Source organism: Equus przewalskii, chromosome 1 (genome assembly GCF_037783145.1).
Source record: "Equus przewalskii isolate Varuska chromosome 1, EquPr2, whole genome shotgun sequence".
Classification (NCBI taxonomy): Eukaryota; Metazoa; Chordata; class Mammalia; order Perissodactyla; family Equidae; genus Equus; species Equus przewalskii.
The window spans coordinates 82,882,746-82,905,210 of record NC_091831.1 but is presented as its reverse complement, the minus strand read 5'-3'; the positions used below and the strand labels follow the sequence as shown (position 1 = coordinate 82,905,210).

The 22,465-nt window shown below is 52.2% G+C and overlaps 1 long non-coding RNA gene across 1 annotated transcript; it reads left to right on the top strand.

Moving 5' to 3' along the window:
• Positions 1–5,798: 5,798 nt before the first annotated feature.
• LOC139074130 (uncharacterized) lies at positions 5,799–21,923 on the top strand. The gene is made up of 3 exons (XR_011523672.1): positions 5,799–6,430; positions 18,911–20,818; positions 21,789–21,923. It is a non-coding gene; the product is annotated as an uncharacterized lncRNA (long non-coding RNA).
• Positions 21,924–22,465: the final 542 nt, after the last annotated feature.

The window sequence follows — 22,465 nt, the reverse complement described above, 5'->3', positions numbered from 1 at the left end:
TGGAGTGTTAAGCCCAGAACCCCAGAATGGGACCTTATTTGGAGATAAGCTCTTTAAAGAGGTAATTAACTTAAAATAAGATCTTTAGGGTGGGTCCTAAGCCAATATGGCTGGTGCCCTTATAAGAAGAGGAGATTTTGGCACAGACGTATTGCATGCTCAGAGGGATGACCATGTGAGGACACGAGAAGACGGCCACCTGCAAGCCAAGGAGAGAGGTCTCAGAAGAAACCAACCCTGCCAAGATTTTGGTCTTGGTCTTCCAGCCTCCAGGAGTGCGAGAAAATAAATTGCTGTGGGACATTGTCATACCAGCCCTAAAAAATGAACCCAGATGCTCAGGAGCATTCGTGAATGGGTGAAGAGCCGAGCTGAGGATGCATCGTGAAGGGCAATGGGCAAGAGGCCCAGGGTGTCAGGAGCCTGAGGCCTGTGCCCAGTGGGGAGGACCCCTCAGCTCTCGTCCCTCTGGGCTTCTCTCAATATCACACTCCAGATGAGCTTCTTGAAATTCAGACTATTATGAAAATTAAGAATGAGTGGGTTTGACCCAGCTCCTCCAGAGAGGGCTCTTGCACTGAGCCCCAGATGTTAGCACTGCAGGCTCCATCCCCACCCCCAGGCACGGCTGGCTCCCCGGTGATCATGCAGAGGGTGTACAGGGGTGACTGCCGTATCCACAGCTGCAGGTCCTCAGGGTTCTACACAGCAATCGCTGTGAGAGCCCTTTTCCTGGCCTGTCTTTGGTGCGGAGCCCTTGGGCAAGAGAAGTCCTCCCCGGCTGGTCCCCAGAGTGGTGTGCTGTCCTCGCACTTCTTGCCTCTCCCGCAGAGCTGGGAAGTTCAGGACACCTCAGGACGGCATCTGGGACCACACACCAGTGTGTCTGAACACCAGCGTGGAAGGGAAGAATGTGGGAGGCGAGGTCAGAGAAAGAGGCTACCGGGCTATGCCATTCCAACACCAAACGGGAGTCCTACGATTCAATTCAATTCTGACGCTAACCACTCAGGTTTAGGGCAGACCCCACAGGTTAAGGGCTTGGTCCCACGGGACTGACCCCACTTCAGAGGCCAGCCGCCAGTCTCCCGTGTCCTCAGGACACCCACACTTCTGCTCAGCTGCCCACACACTCCAGGTCCCCACAAGCCACCCCCTCCACTAGAGTTTGATAATTTGCTAGCACAACTCACAGAACTTGGGAAAAGACTGGCTACCTGTGCAGTTTATTATGAAGGACACAAAGGAACAGCCAGATGAAGAGGGACACAGGACAGGGTCTGGGGGTGGGGCGCAGAGCTTCCGTGGCCCCTCCCACCACATCCACGTGTTCACCAGCCTGGAAGCTCCTCAAGTTTTGTTTCAGGGTTTTGTTCAGGGATGGGTGGGGCTGGAAGTTCCAACCCTGTTCCAACCCTCTGATCTTGAGCTTGGTCTTTGCAGTGGCCGCCCCTCCCTTGAAACTCTCCGAGGACCTGCCACGGTACCTGCGTCTGTGAGACATCAACTCTAGCATGGTCAAAGGGGCTCCTTATGAATCACGACATGCTCCCATCACTCAGGAAAGTCCAAGGGTTTTAGGAGCTTTGCTCCAGGAACCAGGGACAAAGACCAAATATACATTTTATTATACCCTGAGGCCCTGGAGAAAGTGTAGGGCCTTCCTTCCCTCCAGTGTGATCCCCCAGGGCTCCCCGGGAGGGTCTCACCCTCAACCTGCAGGTTCCCGCATCCTCCCCCCACTGCCAAGGACATCCTGGTGTGGAGGCCACAGCCTCACTGTGGCTCCTGCTCAGACCCAGGCAGCCCGGGCTGCTGCTGAGGCCGGCAGGGGCCAAATGGCCTGGTGAGTGTGCTAAGGCGCCCCCACCTAGCTGCTAAGTGATGGGGGCCCCTGGGAGCAGGGGGGCACCATGGAGAAGGCCATTTTGCTGTCCCTGGGGAATCATTCCATGTAGGAAGATAGTGCACAGCTTCAGGAAAGGCTCTCACTACATATTCCGGAGTGGGCCGGGTAGAGGGGCCCTGAGGCAGGGGATCATGGAGCAGGGGACCAGCCAGTGAGAGGAGACCTCCCTGTGGTTCAGGCAGAGCACTAGGGAGGGCGGGGAGTGACTTCACTGTTTCAACACACAACCAGGCTGAGCCATATGACCGACTGGCTGGCGCGGGCGGTGGCGGGTACTGCAGGCATCCTGTCTGGGCTGTGGGAAGGGCCTTGGGGCAGGCAGAAGGGCAGGAGAGAAGAGGAGCGAATGGGAGGCTAAGCAGGTGCCACTGTGGACCGGCCTGGATGGGGAGTCCACCCTGGAGCCCTGAGCCATGCTGCCCGCCTCTCAGCCTCTCCCCAGGGCGGGGCACCGGCTGGGAGGCCCATCACGTGTTGGTGCCTTCACCGCTCTGCCTCCGCTGCCCCTCCTTGGGGCAAAGAGGGCTCCATCAGCAGGTTCTTCAGGGGACCTAGCCAGGCAAACCTGTCCCAAGCACCTGGCTCCCAGGTGGGCATGCAGCAGGTGTCCCTTCCCTTCCCCCACCCTGTGCCTCACTCGGGGTGGCGGTATGCCCTGGTCAGCTGTCCCCATGGGGCCACCTCTACTTGCCAAAGGGAACTCAGAGGAGACCTGGATTTCCTGACTGGGGAACTGCAGAGCCTTCCCGAAGGGCCAGGGGACAAGCCTTCCCCCTCAACCCCCATCAAGCTCTCCCAGGGCTTCCTTCCTGGCTCCAATGGCCCTGCATCCCAGGTCTGCCCAGATGAGCCCTGTCTGGAAGGCCCCTGCCTCCACCCAGGGCTCCAGAATTGGTGTTAGCACGCTGGGTGCACACAGGGGCAGCCGATCTGGGGGAACCTGGCATTTGCGAAATCAGACTGGGCAGCACCAGCCCATGACTGCTGTAGCCACAGTTCCCTTCTTCTTCATGAAAGAGGTCATTGCCGCCCACCCCCGTGGGATGACAGGAGATGGGGTCCTGTCTGCCTGGCTCCCAACCCGGCGTCAGGCAGGTGTCTGGATGATAAGGGGCACGAGGGCCGAGGGGCTGGGCCCAGAGGTAAGGAGTGAGAGGAGACAGACAGGAGCCAGCCTGTGCTGGGGGCACCCCACCAGCAGCTTTGCAGATCCAGTGCCACTTAATCTTGACAGCCATCACTGGACAGGGGCATGGTGATGAACCCCACTTTACAGAAAGGGAAGCTGAGGCTCTGAGATGAGTTAGCCCCTCAGGCTCACACGGCTGGTGGTGGAGCTGGGATCAAACCCAGGTCTGATGGGGCGAGAGCCTGTGGGTGTTTCCACCACTCAGGCTGCCCTGCAGAGCCGTGGGGGGACGGACACAGCGAGGTGGCCTTTGGGGTTCATGGCCCTCACAGGGAATAGTCCAGCTCTGGCCCCAGAGAATGGCCCGCCTCTCACTGCCCTCATGTCCCTGCAGTGAAAGCTGTTGTCTGAGCGCAGGGGCACCTGCGGGCACCCGGTCCTGACCTGCTCCAGCCCCTCTGAAGCCCAGAGTGTGGACAGACCTCCCTGCCCCTCCTTGGGGAGCGGAGGGCAGCGGGGGACTCACGGGCCTCCACCCAGCCAGACTCCTCTTTCCCACGACTGGTCCCGAGGATTTGGCTCAGAGGAGCCAGGGCCCGGCTCAGCCTGACCGTGGGTGGGCTGCAGACTCCGATTCTTGTGAGAGCTGGGCGGGAGCGATAAAGAACTGAGCGTGGGGCCCAGTGGGGGCTCTGGAGGTCCAAGGAGCATGAGCCATACAAGAAGGGGGAAGCCACTAACTGCGCATCTGCGGGCCACCGGGCTGCGACCTCATGTGGATAGGGTCCGACAGTTGGCAGCCACTGCTCACGCTGCTTTGGGCTCACAAGCCCTGTAGCCACTCCTGCCCCAGCAGACAGAGGAGGAGCAAAGCCCTTGACTGCAGAAACGCCTCCTCATCTGGCCTCAGTCTTCTCTGGGTCTCCACCTCCAGACTGTGTGACCCTGGGCAGCTGCTAACCTCTCTGAACCTCCACTTCCTCACTTGACAGGTGGTTGTGAGGATCCAAAGGAGTAATGTGTGTAAAATGCTCTGCATGGAGCAAAGGAAGGCTTGCCCTCCTCCCTTAAATTAACAAGCGCAGCGCTAGGAAGTGTAATATTAATCCCACGCTCAAACGGGATTCGGGGCTGATGGTAGTGGTTTCCAGCTGAGGCTAAGCCATTGGCCACGAGTCTCTGACCCAGAACAGAGTGGAGGACCCAGGTCGGCAGCTGACGGTGGGTCAGGGGGTCCCCTGCCCAGGACGCGCCCTGTGGTGCTGATGCGACAGGTGCACAGGGGACAGCGCCACCTAGTGGATGTGGTTAGCACCACGGATCAGGAGGTCGGCGGTGGGTGGGTGTCCTGGCTGGCTGTCTCTTACACACACACATCATCGTGAATGCTACCACCGACCCCAGCCCACACCTGCACCCCTGCACCCACACACGAATGTTTCCCCACCTCCTCCCGGCTGGGTCTCGTCCTGAGCCGGCCAGCAGCAGCCATTAAGCAATGCTTCCTTTCTCTTTCCAGAGACTGATTCCGTGACCGTGTGAGGACGAGTTGTCTGAAAGCGAATGGGGTGAGGTCCTGTTTGCTCGGGGCCTAGCACATGTCAGGCTTCAAGCCATGGGGTGGGTGTCATCGCCACACGGAGAGCTGACTTGCCCAGGCCGACCGGCCAGCACGAGACGCCAAACCCCAGGCTGCGGAGCTGCTGCCTTCCTTCGTCCCAGCTCACAAAGCAGACTGTTTCTAAAAATGGTTGCTATGGATCCTGTGACTTCCTTCTAGAACTACAATTTGATTTGAAACCGAGTCACTTTGACCCATAATTCTATTTTTGGTCCCTAGATGGCTTTCTAAGTGATACCAGAACCCCACTTCACAGTAGTCATTGTCATACCTGCCCGTCTTCAACCTCCTCCCAGCAATGGAGTGGGAGTGTGTGTGTTTGAGTGCGAGTATGTGGTGTATGTGTGGTGTGTGTGGGTGTCTGTGTGGGGCGTGTGTGGTTTGTGTGTCTATGTGTGTGGTGTTATGGTATGTGCATGAGTGTGCATGTGTGTGGTGTGTGTATGTGCGTGTGTGTGGAGTGTGTGTGTGGAGTGAGTGTGTGTCTACATGTGTGTAGAGTGACTGTGTGTGTGCATGTGTGTGGAGTGTGTGTGCATGTGTGTGGGGTAAGTGTGGGCATGTGTGTGGAGTGAGTGTGTGTGCATGTGTGTGGAGTGAGTGTGTGTGCATGTGTGTGATGTGTGTGTGCATGTGTGTGGAGTGAGTGTGTGTCTACATGAGTGTAGAGTGACTGTGTGTGTGCATGTGTGTGGAGTGTGTGTGTGTGCATGTGTGTGATGTGTGTGCATGTGTGTGGAGTGAGTGTGTGTGCATGTGTGTGATGTGTGTGTGCATGTGTGTGATGTGTGTGCATGTGTGTGGAGTGAGTGTGTGTCTACATGTGTGTAGAGTGACTGTGTGTGTGCGCGCGTGTGTGTGGAGTGTGTGTGTGTGCGTGCGTGTGGTGGGTGGTTTTTGCAGCACAGATGCTGCAGTTGGAGAGAGATGGGTCAAACTTCAGCTCTGCCCCCTGGTATCCTGGGTGTGCCCCACCTCCGGGTGTTCACACTCTTGTGTAACTCCACGCCTTGAATGCGGGCTGCCCCTTGTGACTTCCTTCTAACGAATAGAATATGGCAGAAGTGATGTGATGTCACTCCCATGATTATGTCACAAAGACTCTGGGTTCCGTCCCCTGTGCTCTTGCTCTCTCCCTCACTTGTTCTGATGGGAGCCGGCTGCCGTGCTGGGAGCTGCCCTGTGGGGAAGCCACATGGCCAGGAACCTCATGAGGGAGGCTTCAGCCAGCAAGCAACGAGGCTCCAACAATCACTGGGTGAGCGTGGAGGCTGACCTTCCCCAGTCCAGCCTTGAGATGAGACCACAGCCCCAGCCTCCACCCGGAGGCAGCCTGTGTGAGACCCTGAGCCAGGGACCCACTAAGCCATGCCAGGATTCCTGACTCACAGACACTGTGAGGTGATAAATGTTTTAAGCCACTAAATTGGGAGCCACTTGTTACACAACCACAACTTTGCCTTCCTGAGTGCCAGCTTTCCTGCTATAAAATAGGATTGGATCACAGGACACGCTTAACACAGTGCCTGACACAAACGAGAGACTCAGCAAAGTTTCCTTTCTCCTGTCCGCACTGAAAGGCAGGCTTGGCGTGTTGCTCTCCCAAACAGCGTCGTGTGATGGAAAACCCTAGGTCAGGCTCAGTTTCCAGGCTGAGGCTGATGGAGAGCCCACATCTTCCCAGCTCATCACTGGAGCACGGCTTGCTGCTTCTGGAGAATCAGGATCCAGCAGCTGTCTGGAGAGCAGGTCTGATGGCGTCAGCTCATGTGTGAGTTCCCTTGTGTGTGGGGAGGGTGTGTTGGTGGGGATCACCCCCATTCACAGAAGCTCCTTGACCTCTGCTCTCATTGGAGGGGACAGGACCATCTCTGGGACCAGGATGTGGCCAGGGCTCCAGCATTCAGATGGTCTGCTGGGTATTCTCTGGACCAGGTGCTGACAGCCCCAGTGGCAACCTGACTCTGCCTTTGTCACAGTGAGCCCAGGGAGGCACCAGGCCATCACCCAGAGCTGTGAGGAGGTGCACCCGCCCAGCCCCCGCTGCCCCAGCCACACCCCTCTGGCGTCTCTGCCTAACCCCCAAGTGTCTCTGCCTAACCTGCTGGCTGAAGATCGGGAGGCAGCCCCAGCCCCTGCCCCGCTGCTGCCCCAGGCCAGCCCACCAGCGTGCTGATCTGTGGCCTCCAGGACAGGCCCCAGGAGCAGCGTTAGACGGGGTTGGCTCTCCCCCAGGCGAGGGCATTGGGTTGGATGCATCGGCCCCCGACCCTGTCAAGTGCAGAGGACTCCCCTCTGACCCCCTGCATGTACCAGGCTCCGAGACGGGCTTCTCCCCGCTTTGACCTCCCGGACAGCGACCTGGGGAGGAAAGACGTGTTTATCCTACTTTCTAGATGAGGAAAGTAAAACCCCCAGGTTTGGAGTCTTCAGCCAGGTCACACAGCAAGGGTGGCAGTTCTTAAATATTCTTTGATCCCCAAATTCCTAGACCCTCCTTCCACCGAGAGATGGGGTTTATGCCCTGTCTCTTTGAATCTGGGCCTGGGACTGCTCGGCCAGGAGAACACAGCGGAAGGGATGCTGTGCCAGTTTGGGGCAGGCTGTAAGGACCAGCAGCATCCACTTCCTGTCTCTTGGGAGGTCGCTCTTGGACTGGATCACCCTTCTGTGAGGAAGCCCAGGTGGAGGGGCCACGTGGTCAGGAACCGAGGCCGGCGCTCAGCTCCAGCCAAGCTCCCTGCCACCAGCCCCATGAGCTCGCCAGCCACGTGGGGAGGCATCTTAGAAGTGGACCCTCAGCCCCAGTTCAGCTGCTGCAGTCGACACCACGTGGTCCTGACTAACCGCCCTGCTGAGCCTGACCCCAACCCACATTGCAATTTCCTGCTTGATTTTAAGCCACCAGGTTTGGGGTGACTCTAAGTCACCCATACCCCAAGAAGTGGCAAACACAGCTGAGTGGACATCCAGCTCCGTGCTCCTTTTGATTCCCAGGGCGGCAGTCTTGCTGATTCTCGCTGCATTAGCCTGGGGAGCTCAAAGGTGCCAGCCTTGAAGACACCCCCAAATCAAACTGCCGTCTCATGAGGGCCAGGAAACTCCTTCCAGGCAGATCCTCCCTGTGTCTCCCCTTCTACCCTTGGGGCAGAACGCCATGATGACCCCTAAGGACTCTTGCCCTTGTGCCATCTCCTTCACTTGCATGTGGGGAAGACTTGTGGATATGATGAAATTTCACTCCCATGACGAGGTTACCCATATGGCAAAGGGACTTTGCTGATGGCATTAGGGCCACCAATCAGGTGACGCTAAGATAGGGAAACTTTTCTGAGGGGCCTTACATTCTCTCTGGCTGGTGGGAGATGAGCTAGTTGGAGAGATTAGGAGTATGAGCGAGCTTGGGCACGAAGAAGGGTCTCCTTTGCTGAGATGGAGGGGCAGGGGGCCAGGGTGGTCCCAAGGAGCTGAGAGCAGTCCCTAGATATCAGCCAGCAGGAAAGTGGGGACCTCAGTCCCCGAACCACAAGAACCTGGATTCTGCCAACAACCTGAGGGAGCTTGGAAGCACGCCCGGGTGAGATCCTGGCCCAGGGATTCAGATGTGCGGGACCCGCGGCAGATAGCCCTGGGGAGCCCACCCAGACCTCTGACCTACAGAACTGAGAGGTGACATTGGGTGTTGTTTTAAGTCGCTAAATTTGTAACTTGTTACAGACAATGGAAAATTAATATGACCCCATTCCTTTTGCTTCCAGACTCTTCCTTTCCTGGAAGTACCCTTTCTTTCTTCATTGCAAATGGGGTGCCATGCAAGCCTTCAAGCAATGGCTGGGGTGGGGGTCTACAGCCTGGGCCAGGGGTGGGTCAGAGTGTGGGGCCAGGATGGAGAACCTTAGCGTCCACCAGCCGAGCCTCTACGGCTGGCAGAGCATTGAGCCATCACAGGCTGAGCTCCGGGTTTCATGGTCCAGGGATGGTAGCACCAAGCCCACTGGCCTCCAGCTATCAGGTTCCCAGACTTCCCGTTAGGGTGACTAAGCCCAGCCTTAATTAGCTGGACTCTGATGACCCGGACACTCCCAATTCCCTCATTTCCAGGAAAAATAATAGCTCCTTGTTCAGACCAGACTTTCCACCCAAAGGACCAGTCCTGAACTCTTCACACAGCTGGTTTAATCTGCCGCCTGTGTAAGCACAGCCTTCATTCATCCCTCACCTTCTCTGAACCCAGGAGCATTCTGGTCCGAATCCACGAGTCCATGCACCTCCCGCTGGGGTACGGATGGTGTTTAACGTGCTCAAGGCCCCTTCGCTCCTTGCCCTGCCTGGGCCTGGCCACACTGCTGGGAGGCAGACAACACAGCAGTTGTCAGGCCCATTTTCCAGCTGGAAATCCTGAGGCTCAGAGCACTAACAGAACATGGCACTTAAGATGCCACCTCAGAGGGGTTTCCAGTGACTTCATGTCATTGCAATTGCTTCTTAGGTTTTTAAGGACAGTGACTTTTCTATGGCCGCTGAAGCCATCCGTGTGAGAAGGAAGCCTCAGCCTGGACGTCCAGCAGATTACCAAGAACATGGCCCTGAGACCAGATTGCGAGGTTGTGTGTTGACTAACCAGGTCGAGCTGGGCGATGTTGTTTGGATTCTCCAGCTTCTCACCACTGTCTTATCTCTGTGTGTTTGCAGTTTCTATAGAAGTAAATTAAAATCTCCGATTATGATTATAGCTTTGCAGTTTCTCATAATTCTGCTGGCATTTGCTGTATGCATATGGAAGCAATATTATTGTCGACATTGTTAAGTGCATCCAGCTCGTAATTGTGGATTGCTCCTTTTGGGATAATGCATTGTCCCCCGTGACCCCCGAGATGCCATTTGCCTTAAATTCTATTGTATCTGTTATTAATATTGCTTCACTTTCACTATTTAGGTTTGTGTATGCCTGGTATGTTTCATTTTTTTCTATCCCTTGATTTTTTTGCATGATTTTTGTTTTTGTGGTGTCAGTTGTAAGCAGCATATAGACGGATTGCTAAATTTTTAATCTGATGCTATCTGGCTTTTAATAGGCAAGTTAACCTGCTTACTTCTTTGTGATGACTGGTATATTTGGACTTACTTCAGCTACTTTATTTTATAGTTTCTGTTTCCAGACTTTTCCATTGCTCCCTTTATTTTCGTTTTCCTGCATAGTCAACTTGTGCTTCCTTTATGGTTTTGAAGTTATTATTATCTTTCTGTTGCCTTTCCAACCTACACACCCAACTTCACCTTTTCTCTGAACAAGTCTATGTTATTCATTATCTCTACCCCTCCTCCCAGGGATGACAAGGACCCTTCATACCCACCCTCTGAGCCCGTGTCCTCAAATTGCTATTTCTGCCTGGAGTCAGTTTTACCTTTTGTCTTTAGATATAAAATATTTCTTTTAATTTTTATAATCAAAAGTTAATTATAGTTTCTGACCTAGGTTAGAGATGCCACACTCACCTTAGTTTCCTGCGTCCCAGTGCTCCCTCTCAGACCAATTTTGTTTTGTGAAAATGCAGGTCGCCCTCACTTTACACAGTCTCTGCACGTGAATTTCAGTTACCCTGCTTTCAAGATTTTCCCTGTCTCTTGAGTTTTCAGATTTTTGACCATGATGCGTCTTCTTGTGGATTTCTTGGGTGTGAAATAATACTAGTCCCCCAACAATACAGGCCAAATGAAAGTGCCTGCGATATATTGCCTGTGAGTAACTGCAAACAAAGATAAAGTTTGCTGCTAGTGCTTCAGTCCACAAATCACGACCAGTGATCGATCGTGTGACATCTTTCAAGGTCTGTCAGTGACCAGCTGCTGTGGGTCTGTTAGTCAGTTCACACACACACAGTACAGCAGGCAGTGGCTTTGTTCTTTGTCTCCCAATGACATTTTATAAAAATGGATTTAAGAAAAAGGGAGTCAAAACAACAGATTTGATAATCACAAGGTAGAAAATTGGCCAAAAAATAAAAAATGAAAATGCAGCAAAGAAACAAAAAGAGACGGTGCACCAAACAGTCTTTGAACAGGCAGGCGCTGCTCAAATGACTCTTGACAAGTGTCCTACGAGGAAACGAAACCACTTCTGTTCTCCACGTTTCTAACACTTTAAATTACACTAAATATGTATTCGTTCTACGGTATTTTTCATTTTCCTGTATATTTATGACCAGCAGTAAAAGAGTATTATTTAATGACTTGACAGAAGTTTTAAAGGCCAATTGTAATTCATCCGTCAATTACTAAGAGGGCACAGTCATCCTTGAGTCCACGCTACAGTGCAGACGAGGACTGAGCAGGTTTTGGTAACAGCTCTTTTACTGAGCGTCGCATGGGTGGGACATTTGTAGTCTGTATATCTTTGTATTCTTCACTTTTCAGGTTAGCATGATAGGAGAGGCAAATAATAATTATTTTCATTTTGCAATTCTTACTCCATTTGCTCCTGGCATCTCTTGCTGCTGCTGGGAGGTCCATTGTCACTCTGTCATTCCTTTGAAGGTGATCCTTTCTCTCAAGTACTTTTTTTTCACAAGGAAGATTGGCCCTGAGCTAACATCTCTGCCAATCTTCCTCTATCTCACATGTGGGACACTGCCACAGCACGGCTTGAGGAGCGGTGTTTAGGTCCATGCCTGGGATCCAAACCCTCAAACCCCAGGCCGTCAAAGCAGAGCGTGTGAACTTCACCACTACACCACCCGTCCGGCCCCCTAACTCGTTTAATTTTTACAGTGGAGCTTTGAAAGTTCTTTGTATATTCTAGATATAAGTCCTCTGTCAGAAAGATAGTTTAACAATTTTTGATTTCCCCTTTGTTTCTGAAGGATATTTTCCCTGGACAGAGGATTCTGGGTTCTTTTCTTTCAGCACTAAAACGTGGTGTTCCACTTCTGGCCTCTACGGTTTCAGACAAGAAACCCACTGCCATTCTCATTGCTTTTCTCCTATATGTCACATGTCATTTCTCACTACTTTCAAGGTTTTTTCTTTGTCTTTAGTTTTTGGATTTTAACTATGATGTATCTTCTCATGCATTTCTTCAGGTTTATCCTATTTGGGGTTTGCTCAGCTTCTTAATCTGTGTGTGTGTGTGTCATTTTCCATATTTGGGAAAACTTCAGCCATTATTTCTTGGAATACTTTCTCAGCCCCACCTTCTCTTTCCTCTCTTTTGGAAGTCTGATGGCATGAAAGTTAAATCTGTTATGTAGTCCTTCAATTTCCTGACACTCTGTTCTTTTTACTTTTTTTCAACCTATTTTCCCTCCCAATGGTCAGTTCCTAGTCTTTGCCTTCCTCCATTTCCCGGAAGCACCTGACACCATTGTCCTCTCTCTCATTCTGGAAGCGCTTTCCCTTGATGACATCTCTCCTGGCTTTCCTGCCACATCAAGGGCAGCTCTGTCCTTATCTTCTTTGCTGGAGCTTTCTCATCTGCCCAGCTGTTACCTTACAAGTTCTTGGGTTCTAACTCTTCTTTTTTCCACCTGCACTGTCCCATGTGTAGTCTTCTGGCTTTTCCTGTCTCCTTGACGGCAACACTGCCTACACTTACATATCTAGTGCTGACCTGTCCCCAAGCTCCAGACGCATCACTGACCTGTCAACCTCTCCACTTGGATGACAACCTCAGAGGCTCCAGCAACCTCCTTTTCCCCCTCCTGCCTTAAAATTGTAGCCTCTGATTCTCTGTTCTTCTTTCCATCTCTACTCCAGACACAACTCTTGGTGACTTCAATATCCACCCTGGACTCTCAGCATCTTTTCTCCATTGTGTTGGAGCATAACAGTCTCAAACTCCACCACCTTTCCATCTTAGAAGACTTTATAAACAACTGGCCCTATTACCCGTATTTTCCTTATCCCATCACATGCATTATTCTGTGAATTGGCACCGACACTTGAAAGACTCATAAAGAAAACAGGGTTTACCTCCCAATTTAGAAACCGCCTCCCTTGCTACAGCCCCTCCATGTTACCTCTGTCCACTCCATGATGGTATTTTCACCATTCCATTGGAAAATAACGCCACCCCTGACAGCAGCACCTCCCTACCTGTCTTCTTGCTGTCCACTACTCTTCTCAGAGGTGGGAGCCCCGGGCCCCCAGCACTCCTCTTGACTCTGCCCCCTGCCATTAATCTCTAGGCGAGGGTAAGGATAGGACATCAACCTGCATGTCGGTGACTCTTCTAGAACTCTACTTCCAAGGCCTCTGGTGGCCTCTGATTCTACACAGACATGTCCTCACCTTGGGTCTCTCCATCGCTCAAGAATCACTCCAGCTCCAAGGTCATGCCCTCTGAGGTTGCCCTTGTTGACCACAATCTGCCTGCCCTTCTACCTCTCCCCAGTCCTTGTCCACCTGCTTTTTAGCCCCATAAAGATCTTCCCACTTTTTCATCCTGAAAATCCCTCCTGTAACCATTTTGAACTCTATCCTCACAGACAGCTCCAAATGCCCGGCCCTCCTGACGTTTTTCCATCCCTGCCTGTCAGGCACCGGCACTGGATAAGCCACCGCCTGGGCTGCTCGCTCCCCTCCTGGCCCGCGCAGGACGGAGGGGGAGGCTGTTGAACCATGTGCCTTGGCTCCTTGACAAGCCAGCCCTTGCTAACCTCCACCGGCCCCTCCAGCCTGCTGCACAACCCAGCTCTTCATCCCTTGCTGGCGTTCCAGCGGACTCCCCCCCGCAGCTGTTCCCAATCTCTCCTCCTCAACCCAAGTCCACAAACCCACCCCCACTTCCTGAACTCCTAGCAGACGAATGCACTTCCTAATTTATGGAGAAATTCATCTGATAATGACGTTCTCACCTTCTCTCCCCTTTTCCTCGGAATGTCTCTATCTTCCCCTGGTGGGTCTTTATTGAGAAATATCCTTCCTCTTTTCAAGACAAACTTTTCCCCCTGGACTATGGATCTTTTGCCTTCCTGATTCCTTCTTGACCTCTTTCCATTTTTCTGTCTTATAATTTCTTTTTATTTCTTTCAGCTTTATTGAGATATAATTGATATACAGAGATGGGCACACATTTAATTTATACATCTTGATGAGTTTCAGCATATGCATAAACCTGTGCTACCATCACCACAACCAAGGCACCAAGGCACTGAAAATGTATATCACTTCCAAGAAAATTTCCTTGTGTTCTTTTTAAATTTTTTTTGGTAAGAACACTTAACATGAGATCTCTCGTCTTACCATATTTTAAAGAGTACAATACTGTATTGTTAACTACAGGTACTATGCTGTGTAACAGATCTCTAGAACTTACTCATCTTGCATAATAGACACTACACCCATTGAAAAACACCTCCCCCTTCCCCCAAACTTCTCCCTCCGGTCCTTGGCAACAATCATTCTATTCTCTGCTTTAATGAGTTTGAATATTTTACATAGCTCATATACGTGAGATACTGCAGTATTTGTCCTTTTGTGACTGGCTTATTTCACTCAGCATAACGTCCTCCAGGTTCATCCATGTTGTGGCAAATGGCAGGATTTCCTTCTTTTTTAAGGCTGGATACTATTCCACTATATGTGTGTATATATGTATATGTGTATATATATATACATATATACCATTCATCTGTTGATGGACATTTGCGTTGTTTCCGTATCTTGGCTCTTGTGAATAACGCTGTAATGAACATGGGATGCCGATAGCTCTTGAGATCTTGATTTCAATCCTTTTGGATAAATATCCAGAAGGAGGATTACTGGATCATATGGTAGTTCTATTTTTAATGTTTTGAGGAAGCTCCATACTTTCTTCCATAGTGGCTGCACTATTCTACGTTCCCACCAATGGTGTACCAGGGTTCCAGTTTCTCCACGTCCTTGCTGACTCTTGTTATCCTTTGTTTATTGGTGATAGCCATACCGACAGGTATCAGGTGATATCTCATTGTGGTTTTGATTTTCATTTCCCTGATGATTAGTGATATTGAGCACCTTTTCAGATACCTGGCGGCCATGTGTATGTCTTTTTTGAAAAAAAAGTCTGTTCAAGTCCTTTGCCCATTTTCTAATTGGGTTATTTGGTTTTTTGCTATTGGGTTGTAGGAGATTTTTACATGTTTGGGATATTAACCCCTTATCAGGTGGTTTGCAAATACTTTCTCCCATTCTGTAGGTCGCCTTTTCACTCTGTTGATTGTTTGCTGTTTCCTTCCCTTTTTAGTTGCATACAGACCCACTTGTCAATTTTTTGGTCTTGTTGCCCATACTTTTGGTGTCAAATTCAAGAAGTCTTCCCCCCCATGTTTTCTTTGAGTTTTACAGCTTCAGGTCGTACATTGTCTTTAATCCATCTGCAGTTGATTTTTGTATATGGTGTAAGATAGGTGCCCGATTTCATTCTTTTGCAGTGGCTGTCCAGTTTTCCCAACACCGTCTGTTGAAGAGACTGTCCTTTCCGTTGTGTGCTCTGCCTTATAACTTCTCTTTCTCCACAAAACTCATGAAAACTGAGTTTATCTACTTAAAATAAGACAGTTTCTCAGCTTTGTTGCCTTTCCGATTCCCACCCCATCTCCTTCACTGCTTCCCTTCCTGATGACAAAGCTGAACGGTGACCCACGCAGTCACCACTCCACACCCTGCCCTCCCCTCACCCCCGGCCCCCAGGCCTCGTGTCCCAGCCTCCAGACCCACTCAAGCCCACGTGCAGTGGCTCCTTCCTGGTTCCTGTTCTCTTTGACTTCCTCACAATCTGTTACACTTGTGAAGTCCCAAGTCTCAGTTTCTCTGATGTGACCAGTGCAGGTTCTCCTCCCACCTCACGTCAATCCTCAGTTTCCTTCCTGGGAGTGTCTGGAATGCTGCCCCTGACCCTCTTCTCTTGCTACATTTCATCTGGGGTTCTCAACACGGAGGCACAGCCCTGTATAACTTATCATCCAAACTGGAACATTTGTGAGAGTGGAGGAAGGGGCATTAAAAATTATGTAGGGCAAGAAGTGTCAGGCAGGACTGTCCTGGTCGCCCGACCTAGAGGGGCTGTTGTAAGGGTAGCTGCGATTTGTTTTAATCAGATACGGTGAGATGTACAGACATGGAAATGACCGACATGCAGGAAGCAGTTATTATACTCACAGATCCCTGGAAACAGGACGCACAGCCCGTCATGCAGGGCCACATGGGGAAGCACCAGGGTCGGTCAGGAGGCAGAGGGAGAGGGGAAACACGGGCAAGAGCCATTACTGTAGTTTCCGTAGGAAAGATTGGGCAAGGCAGGGTGAGCAGGCTGGGACTGGCTAGTTTGACACCTTTAGCAGGCTGTGGGGCACAGGGGTGTCCCCAGTTTTCTGGTACCTGGCCCTGGGGTGACTAGGGTGGAGGGACAGTGGCCCAATGGGTGAGAACCTGATAGAGGTGGTAGTTGGGGTGTGGGCTCTAGAGTGGTTGGTGGTATTTGAAAAGCACCCTCTTGCATGAGTCATTTACTATCTTCAGGAACAGGTGAGTGCTGGGAGGGGCAGCAGGTCCCCCTAGATGTCAAAGCATCAGAAAACAAAAAATAAAAGACATAGGTAATACAGGGGTCTTTCAGAGTCACTGAAGAGACTTTTCCAAAACATACATGCTCCTTTCTCACCTCCTCTGACCTCCCCGTGTAAGAATGACTGCCTTAATGAGCCCGAGCTGCTGGCATGTGTGCCACATCCCTCAGGTGTATGAGAAAAGGTTACATGAGAACCGCTGCTTTGCACACCACCACTCCAACCCCCACTGCTTGTGCTTTCACACCTAATGCCTCAGTTCCAAGTCCGTACCTTAACGCCAGGCTGCCCCACATCCTGGAGTTCCACCCTCCTGCCTCTTCCTGCGTTTACTCCCATCTTCTCCTTCACTGGAACACTTCCTCCCCCAACTCCACCTGTCAAAGACCCAGCTTTCCTTCAAGGCCTTGTTCAAATGCTGTTCCCTGGAAACTCGTCTCAGGCACCCTCTCCCAGGCCGGCCAGCAACAGTAGACAGTCCCTCTCAGCACTTCCTGAGCCTGCTCGCAGCCACATCCATCACTCTCTCTGTCAGGGCTTGAGCTTCCTATCTGGTTCCAGCTGGGTGGGGGCAGACACTCTGGTGAACACAGATGCTCTTAGATTGAAGAATGTCGCCTTGCTCCAGAGGAATGTCTGTGTGTTAATGTGCCAACGTGTTACTCCCTGGCAATGTATTTAAATGAGAATAGAAGCCTCTGGAGACACGATCTCTTAGCTAGTGTTTCCCAAAATACATTCCAGGGAACACAAGCCTCCTGGGGCGCTAATAGGCATTATGTGCAACAAACAAGTTTGACTCTGGGTTAAACAAAGTTACAGTTTTTCTGAACCGCAACATGTATCATGGCTTTAGATACCAAAGAGCTTTTAATAAAGAGGATCCTCCCAAGCCAGGAAAAGGGAGTTTGCAGCATTTTTGGATTTTTGCAGCTCACTTGGCCTTTTTGCTCAGACTCACCGGACTGCGGTTTTGAAAAACACGGCTTTGGTCTCTGAGAAATGCTCTCAGGAGGCTGTGGGGTCGTGCATATGCAGGTGGTCCTCCAGCATCCTGCAAGTCACATCAGCTGGACCATCATCTATTTCACTGGCGTGAGATCATCCCCAGCCTCTGATTAAGGTGACCTTTGCCCAGAGAAGCTAATACGTCCCATCTGCTCCTTCTCTTTGGTCACCCACAGGGACACAAGCTAAGCCTGCCCTTCCCCCTCACCCTTGGCTCCAGCCAAGCGAATCAGCTTGCAGTTTCCTGCACGCACCTCACTGTTTCTCGCCTCTGCTCCTTTTCTCACACAACTTGCTTCACCTGAAATTCACGTACAGTCATGCATCACTTAACAACAGGGGTATGTTCTGAGAGATGCGTCGTTATGTGACTGTGTCGTTGTGCGAACATCGAGTGTACCTACACAGACCTGGATGGTATAGCCTACTGCACACCTAGGCTATATGGTACTCATCTTATGGGACCACCATCGTATGTGCAGTCCATCGTCGACCAAAATGTCATTATGCAGTGCATGACTGTATATATACACACATATAGTCATAGATATATACGAGGTTTGAAATGCATGTATGTTAGGTTATATACAAAAGGGAGAGAGAAAAAGTGGACGAAGTGGACACAACAGGTCTCATGGATTCCACTAGGGACCCATTCTTTTCAACGTCTCACATGTCCTACATTTCAAACCTACCGTGTTTTTCTTATCGGCCTGCCCTTCCACCCTCCAAACTGCCTGTTTCTATCCTCCATCTTCCCAACGTCTCCCCTTGCCCACGCTCCCTCACTCCAGGCGACGACCCTGCCCCTCTTTTCCAGGAGGGGCTCTCGTCGTGGTGTACGGTCCCCGAAGGAGCCCGGGAGCCTGCTGTGCTGGCCCGCAGCTCTCACCCTCGGCCCTCACTGGTCCAGCCCCACTGTCCCTCAGTCCCAGGTGCACCTGCTCCCCCCGCCCAGGACCCTGCAGGTGGCTCGAGCTCCTCCCTTCGGCATACCCGGCTTCAACCTCAGCAAAGTAACTCACTCACCCTGCCAATGTCAGCGCAAATGTGCCCGCTCCCATGGCACGTGCCCTGAGCCCTGAGAGCAGTCCAGGTCCTCCACCAGGTGCTCTCCTGGCACCTCCCTCCTTTCACAGTTCATCTCTTCAGAGAGCCCTGGTGAGACTTTAAAACATGTGTATTCTAATCTTCCTCACTGATGTGAAAGCATTCTGCAAACAGGCACCAATCTACTTCTGCTTATTAGGGTGCCCTTGACACAGGGGAAATGCTCGAGAATATTTACTAAATGAAAGAAAGCGAGGGGAAAAAAGAGTGAGTGAGTGACTGAAAGTAAAACTAATGCCTGTATTGGCGAACGCTGATCAGATAATAGAACCTGTGGCTTGGCAAAGACTCCGTCCTTGAGAAAGCTCTCGTCAGCCTCCTCTGAGCTCTTCCTGACCCAGCCTCCCCTTTGGGCTCCTGAGCTCAGTCTGCTGAGACCCCTCCTTTTGAGGTCTAATCAAGTTCCTCTCAGTAATTTCCCATCCACAGACGGACGCCTCACTCATCCTTGGGCTGTAAATCCCCAGGTGTCTTTCTCTCCTTGGAAGTGAGCTCGGTCCTGTAGTGAAGTCTCTCTTCCCACCTGCAGTAGCTCAGATAAAATCTGTCTTGCTGTTTTTAACTAACGTCTGTGCCATATCTTTCGACAGGCTGGAAATGCGTACCCTCTGACGCCACTCTGGCTTTCGCTCGGCTGCCTTGGGCAAGTCTAAAGTATTCCAGGCCATCATCTTCACATTTGTAAAATGGACACGTAGCCCTCTTGAAGATCCAAGGAAGAGCTTTTGTGAAGGGTCAGAAGGAGACCGTCACAATATGATAAGTGCCCCACAAGTCACCCTGGATTTGGGGCAGTGTATCTGCACTTCTGTCTGAACCACACTGGGAATGAGGCTGGGCCCACACAGCATGGAGCAGCAAAGTTTTACTGAGCCAAGTTAATCCTCTTGGCCCTCGGGTTGCCAGAGTCAAAGATGGATTCTCTAGAATTGGATGGGAACGGAATTGGAGAGGCAAAAGGGAAGGAACACTGGTCCCATGCCTACTGAGTTCCCGGCTCTATGCTGAGCGCGCTGTGCATGTGAGCTCATCCAGTCCTGACGGCAGCCGCCTTACGTGGATATTTTCAATGTTTCAAAGCGGGACACTCATCCACGTGGCTTCTCTCTTCACGTGGCCCCTCTCTTCACGTGGCATCTCAGTATAAATTCGTCCAGCCCAAGCTTCTCTATAGCATGGTGCTGGCTCCCCAAGAAGCAGCAGAAGCTGCCAGTCTTCTTAATGGCCAGACCCAGGGCTAGCTTAGAATTGCCACTCTGTCCACATTTTATTGGTTCAGACAAGTCGAAGATCCAGCCCCAAGGCAAGATGCTGGGGATGGACGGTACCCTCACAGGAGAGCAGCTTCCAGAGAGGGGAGGAAGTGAGCAATAGCGGCTGTCTTCAGAGACCACGTGCTGCCCACTCTCAACCTGGAGGTTCTGCCCTGGGAGGGAGCTCCCCATAGGTGCTCTGCTCGCTAAGACTTGGATGCAGGGACTGGACACCTGGTGGATGGGTCATGGACAGGATGGGCATTACATGTGCCTGGGCCAGGTACAGGCACTGACAAACTCAGAGAAGTGAGAAGATTCAGTACTGAATTCCAGGACAAGCTTGCACCTGCTCATGGTGAGCCCACACGTCACAAACCCAAGGTGCCCTGGAGAGGGCACCCTGGCCTTCTCCTGCCCTAGGTCTGGCCAGCACTGGGCCACAGCAGCGGGCCCGCCGGTCCAGAAGGAGCCTGAGGACACGTGGAGACAGCCGTTCTTGGTGCTTGCTGGTGAGGCAGACCAGGTGGGGGACGCATCAGACTCCAAGCCTGACCTTCCGAGTTTTCCCCGAACAGATCCTTGGAGGCGAAAACACCTCTGGTTGCTCTCATTCCCTAAACGGCTGTGTTTTATGATGTGTTAAGTTTGAGGGGAAAAACGAGAATTCCTCCAGCTGTGGAGTTATCCAGCTGAAGGCACTGTGGGCCGGTGATTTACAACCTGCTGAGTGCCAGCGGTGTGCTGGGCTCCAGGAGGGGGCCGGTGGGGGAGGCCTGCCAGGCGCTGTACCCCACACGCCGGGAGGATGTCCATTGGGACCCTGTAGGCTGAGGGGCCCCCTGTGGGCTCATGGCTCCCCACCCACTGGAGCTGTTTCCAGGCCCTTGGAGCTGCTCGCCTGCTGTTCTAGTCGCCATGCGAGGTCAATGGTCCATTAGGATGTCTCGGAGCATGGCCCTGATTTCTGGACAGTCTTTGGCCTTGCAATGGCCCCCCAAGCTGGAAGCCCTGCAGGCAGCTGTTCCTGGCCTTGGACCCATCGGCCTTGCCCCTGTTGGATGCCTGGGCCCAGGGTGAGCAGGGGCTGTCTGTTCCTGAGGCCGACGTCTCAACCTCAAACGAGACTTCATTGCCAGCTCTCCGCTTGCAGACCTAGATGGCAGGGCTGCTCAGTGCTGATTTCCTTTCCCCGGAGGCAGAAGGCGGTATAGGCGGAAAAGACTTCAAGGCCAGCCGACCCAGGTGGTTGGAACTTACCGGTCGCGCTGTGGGGAGCATGCCAGGCTTTGGGGAGGAGTGGCCTCAGTGGCGGTGTCCTTTAGAGAGATCTGTCAGGCAAGAGCATGCACAAGGCCTGTTGCATGTGGGCGTGTGGGTGGGGTGTGGGTGCGATGTGGTGAGGGGATGGCTGGGGTAGGACAGGGCTTAGTGGCAGGAAACCGTTGAGAGGTGGTCATAAATGATCTGGGTGGGGCCTGATCCAATGGCCTCCCACCCCCTCTCTTTGGTCGTGCTATTCCACCCTCTCAAAGCTCACCTGCAGATTCCCCTCCCCTCGGGGGGAGCTGCCTGTCACTCAGGGCCAGTCCTGACTAGGGATGGGGGTGAGCAGCCTGGGGCTTCCAGTCCCACTGCCCGTGTCAGGGCCATGGAAGCCATGAGAGCCGGAGGAGAGTGCTGGGTTCAGTGGGCTCTGCTGGCCGCCTGCTGCCAGCAAGTGGACAGCAGGTGTGAACAGGAGGTGCCAGGACAGCCGTGTTTCTGCCCAACATGAGGCTCCTTTTCAGCTCCAAAACCAAGCAGAAAATGACACACACCACACACACAGCCCTCACCCTCTCTCACCCCTGTCCACAGGGAGCCCTGAGCCCCACCAGCAAGGAGGGCAGACAGAACCACAGTGGCGGCTGGCTCTGCCTGTAATGACATAGGACTTGGAGTCCTCATCTCCAGACAAGGACCCGTAAACACCTCTCTCTCTCTCTCTCTCTCTCTCTCGGGGATTACGGAGAGCTTCAGAGGAGCTAATAGGCGGGGGTGTCTGCCCCGTGCCGTGACCTTGTTTTGCAGCGAAGCACAGACCTCCCTCCCCAGGTGGCTGACACTTCTCTCCCTGACGGGTCACGCAAGGAACAGCTGATATTTCGAGTTAGGGTGAACTCACTCTGCTGCCCATCCTTAAAACATTGATCCATTCACTCATTTAACTAAGGTTTCCGGGCGCCAGAGAAAACATTAAGCGCTGACCATACAAAATGAATATGGCAACGTGGGAAATATGTTTAACCAAGGTTATTTCAGAAGTAAGTAGTAAAATTATCACTCCAACAATAAACGTTTAAAATTATGGTCTGTTCTTTTTTTCTTTTCTTGGGTGGAGGGATGGATTTTTTTGTAAGAGGAAATTCACCTGGATAATTTGAGAATAATGGGAGGAGACGTGCATGTTGTGAGCCTAGCCCGATGCTGACCTCCCCTTGTCTGAAGGAAACGTGAGTCAGAGACAGATTAGTGTCTGACCCAGAAAGAAGAAAAGGAAAACTGATGGCAGCGACTAGTCCTGCCCAGCTTGGTGCCCACGCCCCGCCTTCTCCACAGCCTGGCACACCAGGAGGGCACGTGCTCTCGATGGATCGAAATGTTTCTGGCCCAGAGAAGGTCATTATGCTGAACGGGCCTCAGATTCTTTCTCATGTCTGTGAAAGGATGAGCAGCCACTGCTTCTTAAGGGAATGCCCATGACCCTAATTCCCACACATACGAACCACACCCACGAAAGAGGACTGCATGTCCAGGGCCAGTGCACGGCCAAAATAAACACATACCGGGCCAAATGTGCAAAGTGCATTGCACCCGACAGCAGTGTTGTGAAGGGGGCCGTGTGCACCG